The following is a 21,972-nucleotide window of genomic DNA, read 5'->3' as shown; positions in this document are numbered from 1 at the left end:
GGCCGTCACGGAACCTGGCCAGCAAGCTTTTATCGCACCAGCCACTCTCCGCGGCTAGAATGCGGAATTTCACCGCGTAATCCGAGACGGTCTGACTCCCCTGTTTTAGCCTCAGCAGCTGTTGTTCCCCCGATTTCCTGTGATCTGGGTGGTCGAACACCGCGCGAAAGTCTCTGAGAAAGATGTCATAGTCGGTCGTCACTGTCCCGTCGTTGCTCCACACCGCCGCCGCCCAGTCCATAGCAGGACCCGTGAGCTGCTGCGTTATGAAGCTGACTTTCTTGGCATCCGTCAGTTCGGGATATTCCGCCAGGTACAGCTCACAGGCCAGAAGAAACCTTTTGCAGCCCTCGGGATTCGCCGCATAGCGTTCTGGTGGGGCGGCTCGTGGTGGTGAGTGTGCAGAGCGGGGCCTAGGAGGTGGGGATTGGGCCCATTTAAACGCCAGCCTTTCTAGGCTGGTGGCCATATCATTGACGGCTCGTGCCAAGCCGTCAATTTGTCCCTGCTGCCGGATTATGTAGTCGAGTGCTGGGGCGGTCTCATCCGGCAGCGGTATTCCTGCTGCGTCCGGGAGGGTCTGTTCATCTGTCATGTCTTCTGGTGAAGGAAGTGGACGCAAAAAGCAGGATTAGTTCGTGACAAGTTTTATTTTTCCTTTTTTTTCTCTGAGATTATTCCTCAGTACACTATATGCAAAACAAGAATCGCAACAACAGCAACTTGGAAAGCTGGGGGTCTGCAGGTGGGTCGGGTTGAAAGTAGAAACGAACAAAAAACATAACAAACAAATCAAGCCGCAGTGACGAGGCCGAAAACCCCGGCGTACTGAGAGTCACTCAGCCTTGACCTTGACCGTGACGGCGGCAGCAAGAAAACCTCGGCCTTGACCCCTCCCTGCAGACTCCGCTCAGTCCTGGGAAAACACATACACACATAAGATATCTAAAACCACGACAGACAGAGGTGCACGTCAGTGAACAGACAACGTGAAGAGAGTTCGGCTGGGCTATAAATAGAGACACGTAAGGATGGACAGGTGATCATAATTTGGTGCTCATCACAAACCAGGGAGACATATACACACAGACACACTAGGGGGAGACAAAGGAGCGGCTCAGTAATCCGGTGACCCAGATCTTACCCTCCCGGGCTGAGTTGGCAAGGATGTTACAATAGCCTTTGCAAAACCAGACACATGCAATACTATGGTTGCCATAGCAAACCAAAGTGATTCAACAGCAAGATTTACTCACAGTGCTTTGTAGGTGAAGTCTAAAATGCAAATAACAAACATGATGCAATCACTATATTTGAGAAAAAATGTATTATGATTTTGCTTCAAGACGATCCATGCCAACTGTTGAGCTAATGTACAGATAAAGTCTTGACAGTGAAACTGGATAGGAGAAAAAAAAACCCAGAAAAATAAATAAATAAATTAATTAATTCTTCAGGGAAAACTTGTTGATTCCACAACTGAACTGAAATAGTCTGATAAAATTATAAAGTAAATTTTTAAACAGAAAATACCCTGATTAGCCATAGCATTAAAACTGGCTAGGCTCAAGAATGAGTTCATCAAAGGGGCTAACCATGTTAGATGTTTTGGAGATAAGGTCAGTAAGGCCAGATTAAGGTGGTTTGGACATGTTCAGAGGGGAGATTGTGAGCAAATTGGTAGAAGGATGCTGAGGTTGAAACTGCCAGGCAGGAGGTCTAAAGGAAGACCAAAAAGGAGATTTATGGATGCAATGAGGACATGAAGTTAGTTGGGGTGAAAAATGCACGGTTAGATGGAGGCAGATGATTCACTGTGGCGACACCAGAAATCTAATAATGTCATGTCAGTGTAAATGTATGTGATTTGAAAAATTAATAGACTTATTTTGGCATAAATAATGGCAATAAATCATTAAATATAAATAAAATTAAATGAAATATTGTGATAAATATATAATTTATATGCAGGTGTTGGACAATGAAACTGTAACGCCTGGTTTTAGAGCACAATAATTCATTAGTATGGTGTAGGGCCTTCTTTTGCGGCCAATACAGCATCAATTTGTCTCAAAATGACAAATACAAGTCCTGCACAGTGGCCAGAGGGATTTTGAGCCATTCTTCTTGCAGAATAGTGGCCAGGTCACTACGTGATGCTGGTGGAGGAAAACATTTCTGACTTACTCTTACAAAACACCACTAAGAGTATTAATAATATTTGGATCTGTTGACCGTGCAGGCCATGGCAGATGTTCAACTTCACTTTTATGTTCATCAAACCACTCTGTCACAATTTTTGCTGTGTGTAATGATGCATTATTATCCTGATACATGGCATCGCCTTCAGAGTGCAGTGTTTGAACCATTGGGTGCACATGGTCCTCCAGAATGGTTCGGTAGTCCTTGGCAGTGAAGCACCCATCTAGCACAAGTATTGGGCCTAGGGAATGCCATAAAATTGCAGCCCAAACCATCACTGATCCACCCCCATGCTTCACGGTTAGTTTAACGGTCTCAGACAGCCTTCTCTTGTGTCCACCGTTACTCTTGTTGGATGTGGTTCATCCTTCTTGGTGGTATGCTGACATTAACATGGCTCTTGATACATTACAAAGACTTGCATCTTTGTCTTGTCACAAATGCGCCAGCGATACGCGCACCAACAATTTTTCCTCTTTTAAACTTTGATATGTCACCCATAATGTTGTGTGCCTTGCAATATTTTAAGCAAAACTGTGCTATTACTTTGCTAATTAAACCTTCACACTCTGCTTTTATTGGTGGAATGTGTAATAAATGAAGACTGGCCACCAGGCTGGTCAAATTTAGCCATTCCTTCAACAACCTTCAACACTAAATTGGCCAGTGTTTCAGTTTTGTTATCCAACCCCCTGTATATTTACTGACAATTTAGACAAAAAAAACAAGTAAAAATCAGGTAAATTAATCAAGAGCACAAAAGGGAAATGTATGAAACAAACAAACAAACAAAAAAACAAATCAATTCAATTGTTTTAATTTCAGCAAATTTAGGTAGGACCATGCCTCGAACCTCCAGGATCAAGGATTTGATTTTTGTCTCAGGTCTGTATATGCAGGGGTTGAATGTTCTCCCTGTGCTTGGAGTGCTTGGGTACTCCGGTTTCCTTTTACAGTCCTAAGATGTGTAGAATATGTTAATTGCCGTTTTCAAATTGCCCATAGTGTGTGTGTGTGTGTGTGTGTGTGTGTGTGTGTGTGCCCTATCATTGACTTATTGTGTTAGGTAAACAAAGATATGTTTTAACCTTTATAAATGAGAGACAGGTGTGAACATCAGACCTATACAGTATATATATATATATATATATATATATATATATATATATATATATATACGGCATCTCAGGCCAGGACTCAGCTCAACTATGTGTCAGTGGATCTCCTTACTTTCTAACTGGCAGACCACAGGCAGTAAGGATGGGCGGACATGTCTCAGCCTCCATCACTCTCAGCACTGGAGCCCCCCAGGGGTGTGTTCTGAGCCCCCTGCTGTACTCTTTGTACACATATGACTGTGTGGCCACTACCAGCACATGGGATTCGGTCGTAAGCAGGCACAGCTGTCTCCCGCTCGTGTCGAATCCATTCTCAACACCCTCAAGGAAATCAAGCTAGACCGGAAAGTGACCATCACTTTCATAGATCTTAGCTCTTATGGCAGCTGTATCCACAGTGACACCTTTGGGCCTTCTGCACATGAGAGCATTTTAGTTGTGGCTAAGAACCAGGGGATTTCACTCTAGGGCCAATCCCCAATAAAGGTTACGCGCCAGGTGCTTCGTACCCTTCCTATGTGGTTCAGACCCCGGTTTCTGACTTTGGGTCCCACTCTAAGTTCGTCTTGTCGTCGCAGATGCTGGGGTGCGGTCTTAGATGACCGTCCAGCCCAAGGGAGCTGGAGAGGCCATCTTCTCATGCGGCACATCAATTGCCTCGAAATGATGGCTCTATTTCTGGCCCTAAAGCACTTCCTCCAGCAGTTGAGAGGCTACCATGTCCTAGTGCGGGTGGACAACACTATGGCAGTCTCTTTAATCGCCAGGGCGATAATCGCTGGCATATATTAATCGCCAGGGCTGACTGTGCTCGCGCTGCTAAATAGCTAGCGCACCAGGTTCCTGTCACTCAGGGCGAATTAAATTCCAGGGCATATGAATGTGGGAGCAGTTGTTCTATCCAGTCAATCTCTGACACACAGGGAATGGAAACCCCACCCCAAAATAGTCAGTCAATCTGGGAGAGATTTCAGGTAGAAGAGGTGGACCTCTTTGCCTCGCAAGATCAGCAAATGTCCCCTTTACTACTCTCTAACTCTTCCAGCTACCCCGGGTCTGTATGCTGTGGCCCGTACGTGGCCCTGGTTACGCCTTTATGCGCTTTTCCTGATAGCTCTGCTCCCGGGAGTCTTGGCGAGGGTCCATCAACAGTGTTTGCGCCTCTTATTGATAGCGCCCTGTTGGCCGACCAGAGTGTGGTTCTCGGATCTAGTATCCCTCTTTAACGGCTCACCATGGGTGATTCCAATGAGGTGGGATCTTCTGTCTCAGGCGCAGGGGATGATATTTCATCCCCGGCCCGAGTTTTGAAACCTTCACGTTCAGTCCCTGAACGGGACCAACTAAGTCAAGCTGGTCTTTCAGCCAGCGTAATTAAGACTATTCTAAGTGCTAGGGCTCCCTCCCCTAGAAGAGCTTATGCCCTCAAATGGAATGTATTTGAAAGTTGGTGCATGACGAAGCAGGTAGACCCAGTCCACTGCCGAAATGCTTCAGTGCTGGAGTCTCTACAAGAAAAATTGTCCTCGGGCTTGTGCCCTAGTACCCTCAGGACGTACGTAACTGCTATTTCAGCCTGCCACGTCCTGATTGGTGGGGTTACTGTGACACGGTCCCTTTTGTGAGTTTTATCTATCGTGCTTGAAGAGCCAATTGACACCCTTTTTTTTGAACCACTAGAGTCAGCGCCTCAGGTTTCAGACCTTTAAGATCGTTTTCCTAATGGCCGTTACCTCTCTGAGAGAATTGGAGATCTGTCAGTCTCCCCATCCTGCCTAGACTATGCCCCTGGGCTAGACAGGGCCATTTTGCATCCTCACTGAACTATCTTCCGAAAGTTCCATTCTCAACATGCACCCTATTGTTTTTGAAGCCTTCTGTCCTCTGCCTTTTACAGCTTCGGAGGAGGAGAGACTTACTGTGTCCAGTACGTGCTCTTCAGATTTACGTCCACCGCATCAGCCAGTGGCATAAGTCAGAGCAGCTTTTACATGTTTTGTATGCCACTACACTGGGTGAGAGATGCTATTGCCCTCTCCTATGAGGCGCGTGGGCTCACTTCGCCTCTAGGAACCAGGGCTCATTTAACCAGGGGGATCGCCTCATTTACTGCACTAGCAGGAGGTATTCCACTGCAGCAAGTGTGTGACACGGCGGCATGGTCCTTTCCGCACACATTTGTTAGATTTTATAATCTGGATGTTCATGCCACTCCGGGCTCACAGGTCCTCGTGTCAGCTTCCCAGATATAGTGTAGACACGCTACACAACCTTGGGGTCCAGACACTTGCAGTGCGGCTGCGTTGGTATTCTCGTTCCCATAGCGTTTTCACGCAGCATCGAGTGTAGCCTTTGAAAGGGAACGTCTCGGGTTACTTGACTGTAACCCTGTTCCCTGAAAAGGCGGGAACGAGATGCTGCGTCCCAATGCCGCACTGCCTACGTGACCAAACGTCCGTTCAGACAAATCAATCTGAGGAATGTTTCCGGTTCACTCCTATTTATAACCTGCAGGTCCGTCTCATCAGATGACGTCACCCAACTGAGGTTATATAAGCCAAAATTTGGCGTGTTTGATACACACATGCTTCACAACCGGCAACATGACAAGATGTTTCCCATAGCGTTTTCACGCATCATCTCGTTCCCGCCTTTTAGGAAACAGGGTTACAGCAAAGTAACCCGAGACGAACTGGTGCCAGAGGAACAACCTCCTTCTAAACGTCAGTAAGACAAAAGAGTTGATAGTGGACTTCAGCACTAAGCAGAAGAGGAACTACCAGACCCCCGTCATTAACGAGAGGCCAGTGGAGAGAGTGAACAGCTTCAAATACCTCGGTGTTCACATTACGCAGAACCTGTCATGGTCCTGTCACATCAACACCGTGGTGAAAAAGGCCCGACAGCGTCTCTACCACCTCAGACGCTTGAGAGACATCAGACTGTACTCCAAGGTGCTCAGGAACTTTTACTCCTGCACCATAGAGAGCATCCAGACGGGAAACATCTCAACCTAGATCGGGAACAGCACCATGCAGGACAGACGAGGGTTGTGAGGTCAGCTGAGCTCACCATCCGCACCGAGCAACCTGACCCGCACTCAATCTACAGCAGGCGGTGCTGGACCAAGGCCAGGAAGATCGTGAAGGACCTGAGCCATCCCCACAATGGACTGTTCTCTCTGTTGAGGTCAGGAAAGCGATTCCGCTTCCTGAAGGCCAACACAGAGAGACTGAGGAGGAGCTTCTTCCCGCAGGCGATACGGTCTCTCAATCACACCACCACACATTACTGACCTACACATATGGTTTTTACACACACACTGGACATTCATTGACACCAGTGGCCACTGCACAACTACACTTCGTGGTCATCAAATCACTCTATCACAAGTCACTTTAAATAAATCACTTTTAAGCATATTTGCACCGCACAACCCTGGACATTACCATTCGTTTATTACCATTTATTCTAACTCCATTCCACACAGAAATTACATAAATATGTACCTACTCGTACAGCTGCTTTTATTGTTCTATATTTCTTTATATATTCTTCATATATTTTCTATATTGTGTATTTTTGTTGTACAGTTATTTTACTTTTACCTTTAATTTTTATATTTTATTTTATTTTTATTCCTATTTATAGTCTTTTATTTTAAGGTCATGAGCAGTTGTCTAAGCATTTCACTGCATATCGTTCTGTGTATGACTGTGCATGTGACAAATAAAATTTGAATTTGAAATTTTAATTTGAACTGTCTCCTTCAGATTAAATCAATTCAGAGTAAAAAATTCAGATGAAACACACATTCATTGTAGACAGATGCTGAGTAATGCTGCAAAGTGGTTAAACTGTTTAAGCATGCCGTACCACTATGCGTTTCCTTTATAACATGCTACTGGCACCTAGTTACACTTAATATCTTTTCTGCATCCCATCATTAATCTACAGCAGTAGTAGAATTAATAAGCCTAGTCTCTCTCTCGCTCTCTCTCATTCAAACTTTTTATGCAAATAAAAAAGCCCTATTCGGACGGTACTAGTTTCCCAAACGACGATGTCTGTCATTTCATGTGTACATTCGGACGGGACTAACATCTCTGTGTTTATTACGGAGGGAGGAGTGTCTGTAATTTACATGTGGGCGATACACAAGACCACATGTCCAGGGTGCGTGGATTGCTTATGGTCATATGACCGATCAATGGTGAAATGGCGGCGAAAAAGTAAGCGATTCGACACTGGAGTCGAAAATTTCTGTTTGGAGCGAACCTACGTTTCAGTTTCAGTTTGAAAATTGTGTACACAACCACAAGGTTTGGGAGGCAGTTTGTAAAAAACTGTGATGTTTGTCCATCCATACGAAATACCTTCGATATCTGAAAAGACGCTGCCCATTCTTCAAGGAACTGGACTCTGTTCTTGGTTAGTTGCTACTTTTAAGAGTTTTAATTTTGTGATTTTTTTATGATTAAGTACGGTAATTAAACCAGTACTGTCGATGCTGAGTAGATATTTCTGTTTCTTTAGCTTGTCATCCAATGACTAACCCAGGTGATAGACATGGATGCGTCAAGCTCAAAGGAAAGTGAAATCTCTGGTAAGTTTGTAAATTTTTCCCTGTACAAAATGTCAGTTTTTGTTATTTATTCAATATATTGAAGCTCTCAATTCAATCTGGTATAGCAGAGCCAGACCAACCAGCTACAATTACAGAGACTGAAGATGACAGTGGTCAAAGGTCAGAGCAGACCACCAATACTGGCCAAACTTCCATCATTACAAATAAGTTTGAAATTAATATTAAGCACGATTAAACATGACATTTTGTAAAGTGTAACCGTACAATAAAAAATGGAACGGTTTTAAATGGTATTTATAGTACATTTTAAAATTATATTGAAATTTAAAAATGGATAGGTGTTAAAGTATTCTGTGTTTAAATAGTTGGTGAACACCATAGTGAAAAAGTTTTAAACTTTTAAATACTTTACATAATAGGTTTTCATCATAAAATTTATACTTATTAACATTTTGAAGTCTCCACAATAACAATATTCAGCATGTCCATTATCATGATATATTGTATTATCATATAACAGCATGTCTATTTGTCTTATGATGCAATACAATTTTATGATTTATTTTTCATCAGGGCATAAATGCAAAGGAAAAGAAAACTCAAATTATGGAAGCCTTGGAGAGAGAGATAAACATGTCAATGCAACATGACACAACAGTTTCTTGACAAGGAGTCATGACAAGGAGCACATGGCCTGGGAGAGAAAGCTCCAGCAGGCCAGGTTGGATCTGGACAAAGCACGTCTCGAATTTGAGATAAAACGTCAGGAAGCTGAAGGCAGGCGTGCTTGAGAGACCAAGCAATTCAAGGTTCAAATTTTGCAAGTGCTTAGACCTGCATTGCCACAGTATGGCCCCTCAACTTTGTTTGCACAATATCAACATCCTGCTTAGCACTATTATTCATCTGATCCATTTGCTTTTTCACCTGGCGAAGCCTTGCACCAAAATCCGTCAACATCAGTTTTCCAAGATCAACGCTCACAGTCTGACCAAAGTAATGACCACTAGTTTTATGGGCATTGTTTTTTGCAAACTTTTTGGCTGTTTTTTGCAAACACCTTTTGGCTGTTTATCACAATGTCCAAAGCACATAAGTAGTGTCTTGCTTTCAGTAATTCCAGAATAATCCTCAGATGATGGCAAGGGTGCTACATCTAATATTTGTGCTCCTGGATCTTTCCTTTCTGGCTGCTAAATGAGATGACATGTTGGGAAAAACTACAGAATTATGTCCCCATACATTTTTATTTATTATTTAGCATAAAGAGATCATGTAGAGCAAACCATACTACTGGTATGGTAGCATTTACATTTAGATTAGATTTATGATGTGATGTTGATGATATGATGAATAGGTCAACTACACAGGATGAGCAGAATGCTGCATATCATCTGGTTCAGATGCATAAACATCATAGCCAATTATTTAGTTCATTAGCCTCTTGCAAAGGTTATTCCACAATGTATTTTACTGTAACACAGGAGGAGAATAAAGATGTGCATCTTTGATGGTTTGATAAGATTGGGTTTCATTATAGCTTGTTATATACCATAAAATCTAATAGAACTGGTATGAATCATGATCTTAAAATTGATTCTCTAAAGCACTAGAGCAGATCAATGGTTCCTTAATCTGGCTGAAGACATGAATCATTGATATTAGCTCGATCTACTATTAAAATTCAATTCTATTCTGTTACATGCATTTTACTGAGCTTGGCTTATAAACGACTTTTTTTTTTTTTTTGCCAGACAGTGTATAGCCCATGTCAGACTGATTAACTGTACTAACTAATGCTATTTATATGATTATTTATCAGCTTACACTCATCAGCCATAACAATAAAACTACTGACAGATTAGATAAACAGCATTAATATTGTTACAGTAGCACAGCAGTGGGATGTATTTGGCAGCAAGTGAACAGTCAATTCTTACAGTTGATGTGTTGTAAGCAGGGACATGCATAAAGCGGTATAAATCTGTGACAAGGTGTAGTATGGCTATAAGACTGAGTCAAATCAAGGACGGACAAGTGATAAATCAGCAAAAGAGTATTATCTTGATTTGCTTGAGAAGCTAGCCCGTCTGGTCTGACCCCTGTAGAGATAGTTTTGTAAAGGTACTGCAGTGAAAAAAATAATCCTTTGAATTTACTTGATTTTAATGTGCACATCGGTCCCACATAATTAAAATGTGGCCAAATGACAAAATTTTTGCCTGCTAAACCAAAGTATTTTATTCATGTTTAACTTGTGTGAAAGAATCATGTTGACTTAACATAATTTTTATCATTTACTTTAATAGCAATGAATTGTGCAATGTAATTGAATTATGTCTATGATACTCCATTATCATTAAAAAGTCTTATAAGTTCTTAGTGCTTACATTATTTAAATGTTTACTGTGATTTTAATTTAAAAAATTAATCAGTCAAATTCATTTTATTGGGTTCATTTAATTTATTTACTACAGCTGCGTCCAACATAATTTAATACTGTTAACATAAATGAATAGGGTTGGTACAACAAATTTTTCAGTTGTAAATTAAATTGATCCAACTCAAGTAAATTTAAATTTTAAGCCCTGGTCAACAGAATTCTGCGAAGAAAGGAAGCATAAGACAAACGGGATAAAAGGGAGATTTCTATTTTATATTTAATAAAAACCTTGTTTTACACCAGCAGCAACTTACAAATGAGGTACTGTATCAATTTGAAAAGATGTACAAAACATAAAACACCACAAATAAGTATTAATCAAAAAGAAAAAAATTAAACACCAACAGAAACGTTTTGTACTTTATAACTAAACGTTATGACTAAATATGACCGTTAGAGACGGTTGGTCAGGAAACTCCTGAAGTCAGATGCAGACAGGACACTTTTCAGTCACAAACTGCTGTGTGTGTACATAGTCACATGTGTGTGACTATGTACGTGAAATGCACATTTTAATTTAATATATGCAGTCTCAAAATGTGAACAAGAGTGCGGAGAGAGTAAAATAAATGTGGCTGTGTCTGAGCAGTCAGCTGTATATCCAGTTCATTTAGAGTTCTCAGCCTAAAAATTACCAATTAACAGCACCTCAGATTAGAGGCATTATAAAGTCTTTACAAAGCATACAGATCTGGCCATTAAAAATGCACGTTTCGAGAAAAGGGATCCCGCTGTGAAAATGCCCTTCATTACCTGTAGGGGGCAGTCGTATTTCAGTCTAAAGTATTGTGTGTCTACTAAAGCCAAAAATGTGTTCCCTTTCAAAAGCTACACTTGATGCTGCGTGAAAACGCTATGGGAAACATCTTGTCATGTTGCCGGTTGTGAAGCATGTGTGTATCAAACACGCCAAATTTTGGCTTATATAACCTCGGTCGGGTGACGTCATCTGATGAGACGCACCTGCAGGTTATAAATAGGAGTGAACCGGAAACATTCCTCAGATCTTTTGTCTTCACTGACCTTGTTGTGTTTGCGTGTGTGTTTAAACCAGCAAAATAAGAAAGTGTTTAACTCACCGATATGGTAGAGTTTTAATTGAGATGTCCCTCCGTGTGTATAATCCATATCGGAGGGCGATCTCTACACTTTACTGCTTCGATTAAGTGCTACGCGCGCGCCTCGCATTCCGAGCCGCCGCGCATTCCTGGGGCTTAAACACGTGCATCCGGCAGAGCAGTGAGAGACGGATTTAAAACTCCTTTCTTTCGCGTTCTCATCGGATCGGGAAATCCCTCTGTCCGCTCGCAAGCGCGCGCTTCTTGTGAATGGGCAAGGATAAACATCCTCTCTTGCTTTCGCGGAGATGATAATAGCCTCTAAGCACTTAAAAAAAAAACAAAAAAAAACATAGACGGCAGGTTCTGTCGGGTGGCCGGGGGCGGAGCCTCAACGACGCTCTCTCCCCTTTTCTTAGCAATCTCCATATGAGTTAACCCTTTCATGGAGTAAGCTGTATTCATCCCGTGTTTTCCTGCCATCAACTTATTTATTTATTTAAATATAATTGAGGTAGAAACGCGGAGTTATATGATGACACCCAGATAGAAGAGACGCTTCCAGGCTATCTCTCTTCTGGGACATCATCCTTCCTGAAAAGCTATTACTTCCTTTCAAGCTGTGTAGACTTTTTATCTTACCTGGAGGGAAAAGCTTTTCAGGCAGCAGGTCAGGTTGGCGCATTGCACACCATGGCGGTTTTGCACGCCTACCAGGCTGACCTGCTGAGAGACTTGAGTACTGGCGGGGCTCTGCAAGGTAAGGCGTATTGGATTTACGCCGGGCCACAGACTTGTCTCTTCGTGCAACAAAGCAGACGGCTCGTGCTATCGGCCATTTTATGGCTGCTATGGTCTCCACGGAGAGGCACTTGTGGTTGAATCTCAGGGGCATTAAGGAAAAGGATCGTGTATTCCTCCTCAATGCCCCATCTCGCCTCCCGGCCTACTTGGCGATGTCGTTAACTCGGTCGCCACTAGGTTCATGAGGCGAAGTTATATAACAAGCCTTCGGGAAATTCCTTCCCCGCCTTGCTCAAGAGTCGAGACTGTCGGCCACCCAGTCTCGACCGGGTCTGACTGTTGCGAGGCATGAAACACACAAGGAGAGTGTTTTTGAGCTGGGCACCCCCTCGCAAGATTGGGGTGCGTTACGCAATCCGCCCCAAAAGAGGTCAGACTGGCATATTATCTTCACAAAGAAGCCCTGAGGTTCATGTGCCCAGGATCGTGGGGGGTGGCCCCCCAATGAGGAGAGGCACGCAGAATTCCTTTTAAAGAATGAAGTGTCCTCCCTGGCACCCCCAGGAGGTTGGTGTTCTTGCTCCGCCACCACTGGTGTTTCGGGCAACTCCAGTCTCCAATAAAATTGTTAGTTCTTCGGGTTTTTCCTGCCGTGTTTCAGGATGCCGAACATCTAACATCCCCCCCGTTTAACCAAGCCGCTGAGCTTTGCCCCTTTCTGAGAAACTGGCAGCGTGGAAGCTACTGCCAAGTATATCTCCTTGGGCACTAAGCACTGTACAGAGAAACTACAGGATTCAGTTCTCACATCACTCTCCGCGTTTCAATGGCGTGGTCTCCACTTCCACGAAACCGGAAAGTGCAAGAGGAACGGGGGGCTGAGTCCAAATTTTTTAGATTTTGCAGGCTTTACCGCTATCTAAAAATAAATCAATGGAAATATTGCCACAACACAGGAGGTTCCTGAGGTTCGCTTTCGGGGGCGAAGCTTACCAGTATCGGGTCCTTCCATTTGGTCTAGCTTTTTCACCCGCACATACACAAAATACATGGATGTAGTTCTGGCTCTTACGACTCCAGAAGCATCCGTATTGAATTACATAACTGGCTGGCCCAGTCTCAGTAGCTAGCGCTTCGACATCAGCATGTCGTTCTGGCTAATCTTTGTTTTCTAGGATTGAGATCCAATGCCATGAAAGCATGCTCTTTCCTGCTTAGAGGACAACATTTTTGGGTGTCACATGGAATTTGAGCGTAAGCGGGCACAGCTGTCTCCCGCTCGTGTCGAATCCATTCTCAACACCGTCAAGGAAATCAAGCTAGACCAGAAAGTGACCATCACTTTCAGAGATCTTAGCTCTCATGGCAGCTGTATCCACGGTGACACCTTTGGACCTCCTGCACATGAGAGCATTTCAGTTGTGGCTAAGAACCAGGGGATTTTACTCTAGGGCCAATCCCCACTAAGGGCTACGCGCCAGGTGCTTCGTACCCTTCCTATGTGGTTCAGACCCCGGTTTCTGACTCTGGGTCCCACTCTAAGTTCGTCTTGTCGTCGCAGATGCTAACGACAGACGCTTCCCTCGTGGGCTGGGGTGCGGTCTTAAATGACCGTCCAGCCCAAGGGAGCTGGAGAGGCCATCTTTTTGCGCGGCACATCAATTGCCTCAAAATCATGGCTCTATTTCAGGCCCTAAAGCACTTCCTCCAGCAGTTGAGACTACCATGTCCTAGTGCGGGTGGACAACACTATGGCAGTCTCATATATTAATCGCCAGGGCGGACTGTGCTCGCGCCGCTAAATAGCTAGCGCACCAGATTCCTGTCCCTCAGGGCGATTTACATTCTGGGAAAATTTCATGTAGCATAGGTGGACCTCTTTGACTCGCAAGATCAGCAAATGTCCCCTTTACTACTCTCCGACTCTAAGTCAAGCTGGTCTTCCAGCCAGCGTAATTAAGACTATTCTAAGTACTAGGACTGCCTCCCCTCAAATAGAATGTATTTGAAAAGTTGGTGCATGACGAAGCAGGTAGACCCAGTCCACTGCCGAATTGTTTCAGTGCTGGAGTTTCTGCAGAAAAAAAAAAAAAAATTGTCCTCTGGCTTGTGCCCCTTGTTGAACCACTAGAGTCAGCGCCTCAGGTTTCTGACCCTTAAGATGGTTTTTCTAAATGGTGTTACCTCTCTAAGAGGAGCGGACAGCTATTGCCCTCTCCTATGAGGCGCGTGGGCTCACTTCGCCTCTAGGAATCAGGGCTCATTCAACCAGGGGAATTGCCTCATCAATTGCATTAGCAAGAGGTATTCCCTTGCAGCAAGTATGTGACACGGAGGGTTGGTCCTCTCCGCAAACATTTGCCAACATGCATCCTATTGTTTTGAAGCCTTCTGTCCTCCGCCTTTACAGTTTTGGAGCAGGAGAGACATCACTTACTGTGTCCAGTACGTGCTCTTCAGATTTACATCCACCGCATTAGCCAGTGGCGTAAGTCAGTGCAGCTTTTACATGTTTTGAAGCCGCAAGCTCCATGAGAGATGCTATTGCCCTCTCCTATGAGGCGCGTGGGTTCACTTCGCCTCTAGGAATCAGGGTTCATTCAACCAGGGGAATCGCCTCATCAATTGCACTAGCAAGAGGTATTCCTTTGCAGCAAGTCTGTGATGCGGAGAGTTGGTCCTCTCCGCACACATTTGCCAATATGCATCCTATTGTTTTGAAGCCTTCTGTCCTCCGCCTTTACAGCTTCGGAGCAGGAGAGACTTCACTTACTGTGTCCAGTACGTGCTCTTCAGATTTACGTCCACCGCATTAGCCAGTGGCGTAAGTCAGGGCAGTTTTTACATGTTTTGAAGCCTCAAGCTACGTGAGAGATGCTATTGCCCTCTCCTATGAGGCGCGTGGGTTCACTTCGCCTCTAGGAATCAGGGTTCATTCAACCAGGGGAATCGCCTCATTAATTGCACTAGCAAGAGGTATTCCTTTGCAGCAAGTCTGTAATGCGGAGGGTTGGTCCTCTCCGCACACATTTTCCAGTATGCATACTATTGTTTATGAAGCCTTCTGTCCTCCGCGTTTACAGCTTCGGAGCAGGAAAGACTTCACCTACTTTGTCCAGTACGTGCTCTTTAGATTTACGTCCACCGCATCAGCTAGTGGCGTAAGTCAAAGCAGCTTTTACATGGTCTGGGGCCGCAACAGGGGGTGGCCCCCACTACATTGGGCTATTGCCCTCTCCTATGAGGCGCGTGGGCTCACTTCGCCTCTAGGAATCAGGGTTCATTCAACCAGGGGGATCGCCTCATCTATTGCACTAGCAAGAAGTATTCCCCTGCAGCAAGTGTGTGACACGGAGGGTTGTCCTTTCCGCACACATTTGTTAGATTTTATAATCTGGATGATCATGCCACTCCGGGCTCACAGGTCCTCGAGTCAGCTTCCCAGATATAGTTCTGAGACCTTTTCGGCCTTGTGCACACACGCCACACAACCTTGGGGTCCAGACACTTGCAGTGCGGCGGCGTTGGTATTCTCGTTCCCATAGCGTTTTCACGCAGCATCGAGTGTAGCCTTTGAAAGGGAACGTCTCGGGTTACTTTGCTGTAACCCTGTTCCCTGAAAAGGCGGGAACGAGATACTGCGTCCTAATGCCGCACTGCCTACGTGACCGGTTGTCCGTTCAGACAAATCAATCTGAGGAATGTTTCCGGTTTTTTCCTATTTATAACCTGCAGGTGCGTCTCATCAGATGACGTCACCCGACCAAGGTTATATAAGCCAAAATTTGGCGTGTTTGATACACACATGCTTCACAACCGGCAACATGACAAGATGTTTCCCATAGCGTTTTCACGCAGCATCTCGTTCCCGCCTTTTCAGGGAACAGGGTTACAGCAAAGTAACCCGAGACGTTTTCTCTCTTAGGCGCCCATTGACAGCAAGTGACAGAGCTCATAAACGTGTCAAGCTCAAACTGTAAATACTGATATGTATTTATTCTTCATTTTCTTCTCCTTCAATGATGATACTTCGTTAACTGTGCTTTCTTTATTCAGTATTATTATTATCAGTAGTAGTAGTGCTCCAAATTTATTATTAGTTATTATTCTTATTATTATTGTAACGCACCCGCGCGTGTATGCAAAAAGCCTAAAACAATATTGTTTTATTGTGTTTGTGCGCTTTAAATATATACTAAACAATAAACACTGCCTTTTGCAAAGTGAAAGTGAGTTGCGCGTGCAGCTTTTTGATCAAAAGGCTGATAAACGCGTGCGCAGATAATCATACTGTTGGGTTGCTTTTGCTATGAATACTAAAAGTGCTGCATGATTAAACTCAATGCAAAAAACGGAAAAAGAAACATCTCCGTTTCCTCCCTTTTGTTCCGGTGTTTATGCAGAACCCATGGGTGAGCATGATGAATTAACAATTTAAATAAAACTCGAATATATACTGTATAATTGCCATTTTAATTCAAATCCAACATTTTAATGGTTAGTGATTGGTGCATGGGCGTTAACTCGCACGTTCTGTAATATCCCATTGTCATTCATACTGCCGTAGTTTTAGAGCCCTATACTAAAGCATTCGCTAGTTAGTGAGTAAGTAAGTAAGCAAATAAAAGAGAAATGAATAAATAGCTTTAAATGGTACTTCAGCGTAGTAAAAGTACCCCAGCATGAGTTTATATATAATGAACATATTATGTATAAGGAAAATCTAATTTATATATTTGTGTTTAATTAAATTCTTAACATTTTAATGGTTAGTGATTGTTGCAGACATTCACACTATTTTTAGGTAAGAGCTTGGCTTGTACAGGCTACTTTACACTGATCAGCAGTCGATGCCCCGCCAAAACCAGCAGATCAAAGGAGCAGTTATCGGTTAGACTAATGCCAGGGATGGTTGGTTGGTTGGAAGCATGTTTGAAGGAGAAGATAACGTCACAAACACACACACAAACTCTCCGTGCATACACACCCACATTACATTTATTTATTTATTTATTTATTACCATTGAATCACTTTTACTGCCTGGTAATCTACACTTGCATTTAATTTATTTAATTTCTTATTAAAAATTCTTCCCTCCACTACCCCTCCTGCATCATCTGTTTCATGATTTATTTGCTACACCTTCTCTACTGGCTTATTTGCAGAACCACTGCACATTCTTTTTTATTATCTTGCTTTAAGAGAAAATTAATGATTTGCAGGAACCTGTGTGATGCACAAACAATCTTGTCCTAGTGCATTTTTTTTCTACTATTCAAGTTAAGGCTGTCTGCATTGAGGTGTGCTGTTTACTGCTAATCTCATGGCAGAAGTTGTTTATTTGTTGCGTGTGTATCTTTTCATCAGTCACAATTGTAGGGTTGTAGACGAGGCATAGAAGCAGAGGTTAGAACTTTTTAATATAACATAATATTAAGAAAAGCAAACATTAAACATGAATGAACAAAACATGATGCTATGAACAGAACAGAAAACAGATGCAAGACAACCTCCATCTGAAAGACATGACTTATAGTTAAACTAATTAGCCACCCTTGTTCAGGTGAGTGCTCCCATCACCTGACCAAGGTGCACTCTGGGACATGTTAGTCCAAAATAAAAGATTTTCTGGGCCCTCTAGGAGTTATCCCTGACATTATCTTACTATGAGTATATACTACTGCTCAAAAGTTTGAGATCTCCATGGCGTGGTCATTTTTTATTATTATTTCTTACTAGAACTGTAAAGCAATGCTGAAGGCGCCTAAAATATTTAATTATCTGCAAGCTGATATTGCGATGTATCTGCTACTCATGATCTGTAAAGCCTTCATAACAGCTCTAATCTAATTTGGTGATTTCTGATAAATGAACTTTTTGGTCTTGCTTTCCTGGGTCTTCCTGAAAGCCAGTTTCATCATGTTGAAGGCCAGGGGTAGCTCAGTGGTTAAGGCATTGAACTACGGTTCGGAAGATCCCACGTTCAAACCCCACAACCACCAAGTTACCGCTGTTGGACCCTTGAGCAAGGCCCTTAACCCTCAACTGCTCAGATGTGTAATGAGATAAAAATGTAATGTAAATGTAAATGTTGCTTGATGGGTTTTACAAATGCTTTTGACGATACTGTTCTTGCAAGAACTATTCTAGAAACTCTGACCCCCGTGATTTAAAAGAACAACCATGAGAGAGAGAGAGAGAGAGAGAGGGATGACATACAATGACATACCTATATCTTTTAGTGTATTGATAGATGCTTCCTATTAGACCCTGACCTCTAGTGGACATGTCATGCATCACATGTGGTGCACTGGTGAGAAAGAAAAAAAAAGCATTTATTTGTTTAATACAGATTACAGTAGTTGGGGGTGAACCAAAATGTCAATCATGATTTTGTCTCTTAGCATTAAGAGCACATTATTTTTGGCACAGGTTTTATGCCAGATGTCCCACCTGATGCAACCCTCCCATTTTTTGGAGGCTTGGGAACCAACACGGGTTTGCTATATGTATATGTGTGTGTAACTGACATTTACCAAGTTAACAATCACTTATTTATTTATTTATTTATTTATTTATTTATAAAGGAGTTTATGAATTAAATAACATAAAAAAATCATGAGTGCTCTGGTTTTATTTAATACTTATCTAGCAGTTAACTGAACAGCTGCTACAATGCCCTTCCTAACACTCACTACCACAGAAGAATTCAATTGCAATTTATTTAGCAAAAGCGTTTTCATTTCATATAAACGATCTAAAAAAAATCTGCTTATCGCAAACCCTAAATGTTAGTTTAAATGACAATTAAATTTTCATTCATATACAAAGTCTTAACTGATGACAAGCAGGGTTGCTGCTAGTGGTGTAAAAGATAGACAGCTGACCTTAAAAAAAAATCCAATAGTCTTTCATTATGTTACTGTAAATGTTTTTATAATGCAACATAGAACATGAGCCCTACAGCAATATTTTGGTCGACATGCGCAGAATTTCTTGCTTTACTCATATGTTTTGTCCATTAAATGCTTTGCTGTGTTTAGAAATATTTTTTCATTCTCTATAATATTTTCAGGTTGTTTGTTATGCCTAATTGGTGCAAAACTAATTAATGAATTAAACTTCTTGTAAACCCTTGTACTTAAATAAATAAATAAATAAATAAATATAAGATAACCACCTATGTGGTTATATATGGTGCAACATAGATAGGCAAAAGCAAATTCTGAAGCCAGACAAATACTGTACATGCATTTGTAAAAAGTATTTAACCAAGATGGGACTTAAGCAAAAGCAAAAGCACAAATAAACAGAAAAAATAGCATAGATTTACACAGCACTGTGCAAAGATGTATATTGGTATTAGTTATTCATGTAATAATGTAATTCATGTAGTACACAGTATGATATGAAATGAAATCCATGTATAGGAGTGTGCTATGTCCTTTGTATTTAAGCATCTTGCAGAAGGGGAAAGCATCTATCCTGTGTATGCATATGCTTTTTCCTGTGTATGAGTATGCTATGAAGTTGTAGAGAAGAGATGGACATGAAAAAAAGCATCACTCACAAGCAGCCTATCCTTCACCTAGCAGTATATCAATGATAATGGCAGCAGGTCAGGGTTAAAAGAGAGTGAGCCAACAGTACTATTGCAGTCTAGTAGTGGCAGCAGTGCCCATCATTGGCAGTGGTAGCATATCTAAAAACTGACATAAGAAAGCAGACTGTCACATTTCTGTGGCTGTTCCAGCTGGCTATATATGTAAGCCTTTAGATCAATGCTGTGGCTGTGATCAAGAGATAGGCATGCAATGACTGTGGCACTCACAGCTTCCTCAGCAGCAGGTCCTCATAAATGGCCAGAAGGCCATTCCTAGTTCGCGGTCGCAGGCCAGGATAAAGAGTGAGTGAACCGACATAGGTTTTAAATTCCAGTGTAGTCAGGCATTCCTGTGGCTGTGGTAGCAGTCCAGAAAGTGGACGCAGCAGCTGATATCTTTATGGTGACTGAGACACAGTAACTGGCCGAAACTGGAAGCGGAACTGTCAGGGCAGCAAACAAAGCCCATGAAAGCCATTAGGGGGATACACCAGGCCACTTACAGCGAGCTATTCTAGCCCAGCACTTCTGAACCCAAACCAATCTTTGTGCATCCTTTTATATAGAGGGGAACATCCAAGGGCTTCAGCCAAAATGCAGTACCAACCGAGTCATGTTCCTACTGAACATGGGGAGGCCGCGATGCCAGATGAACCTGTTAGGTTCAAAATTTTGAGCACATGCCTGTTATTGAAGTATTTGTGACACTTCTTTAATATAAGTGATAATAGAAATTATCTTGTCTTTCAATTGCACATCATAAAATGTAGAATGTGTCATTCTTTTATAAATAAAAATGCCACTGGGATTAGCACTTCATGACATGCTGTTATAGGAAGATAATCAGCTTAAGAGTAGGGCAGGAATTTCTTGTTGTTTATTTGCTTATAAACACAGACCCCATTAAAAAAAACTTTAACAATTTTTCACTATAATATGTATTTTGTTATACATAGGATGCATGGAAAAATATCCAGCAATATAAGGTTAAGCACCATTTAACCATGGTTGGGTAAACCATGTGTTACTAAATGCTGGAGAGAAACAGAAGTATATTGAGAGAGTGTTGTGTACTTCACTCAACACAAGGTCAATTGAAACAAACTGTCTCATAGGGGTTTGTATGAGAACAGCCATTTTTGGCATCAGCTCATTAAGTTTAATTCCCTGCTCAGAGCTGTAATTTTGAACAATTTGTTTTTTCCTTGTGCTGTGGTTTAAATGGTCATCTTTTGCCCCTAAAAAGATATAAATTGTAGCACAACTAAAGTCAAGGGGAGCATTAAGGCAAATCCTTCCAATCTATCTCTGGAGGGTCCAAGGTGAGCTGTAACACTGTCTTTCAACCAAATTATAAATCATAATACAGGGAAGGCTCTTCTACCGTCTTCTACTCTTTTTTTCACTGTATGTTACAGAGATGAAAACTAAAAGATTTATTTCAATGTATTTTAATACAATGCCTATTAGCGTCTGACGCTTGGCAAGCTACAGTACTCAGCGGTGAATTGCACTCCTCAACATTAAATCCCAAAAGGGAATACAACAGGGCACCTTAAGCAAGCCATTTCAAGCCCAGCACTTCTGAACCCAAACCAATATTCGTGATACATTGTAATTTATTTCACAAAGTAGATGTACCCCACCTGGATGTATGCCCTGAGAAGTTGTGACTGTAATTTACATTTATTATTTGTGTAATAAAAGCTGTGTGTGCTGGACAGTGTAGTTATACAGGTAGCCATGCCTGTAGATACTGGCATGTTACTTAAGCAGGTTGGCAAATCAGGTAATGGTCCATTTAATTTTTTCCTATCTGACCACAGCGCACAAATCCACTTGAAATTGCAAGCCAGGATTTATAAATAAACATCTACAGGGTTGACTAAGAAGTTTTCTACTTTCCTCCCTCCCTCCCAATGCTGGTCCTTACAACATGTCATTTTAACAGCCCAATATCAATTCAATTCAATTCAATTCAATTTTATTTGTATAGCGCTTTTAGCAATTTTCATTGCCGCAAAGCAGCTTTACACAGTCAAAAGAATTATTTAGGTTTGTATGAAATGTGAATTTGTATGAATCAAAATGGTCAGTTTGTCCCTGGTGAGCAAGCCGAGGGCGACAGTGGCAAGGAAAAACTCCCTGAGATGGTAATAGGAAGAAACCTTGAGAGGAACCAGACTCAACAGGGAACCCATCCTCATTTGGGTGA

This window comes from Clarias gariepinus, chromosome 7 (genome assembly GCF_024256425.1).
Source record: "Clarias gariepinus isolate MV-2021 ecotype Netherlands chromosome 7, CGAR_prim_01v2, whole genome shotgun sequence".
Taxonomy (NCBI): domain Eukaryota; kingdom Metazoa; phylum Chordata; class Actinopteri; order Siluriformes; family Clariidae; genus Clarias; species Clarias gariepinus.
Note: the sequence above shows the minus strand (reverse complement) of the source record.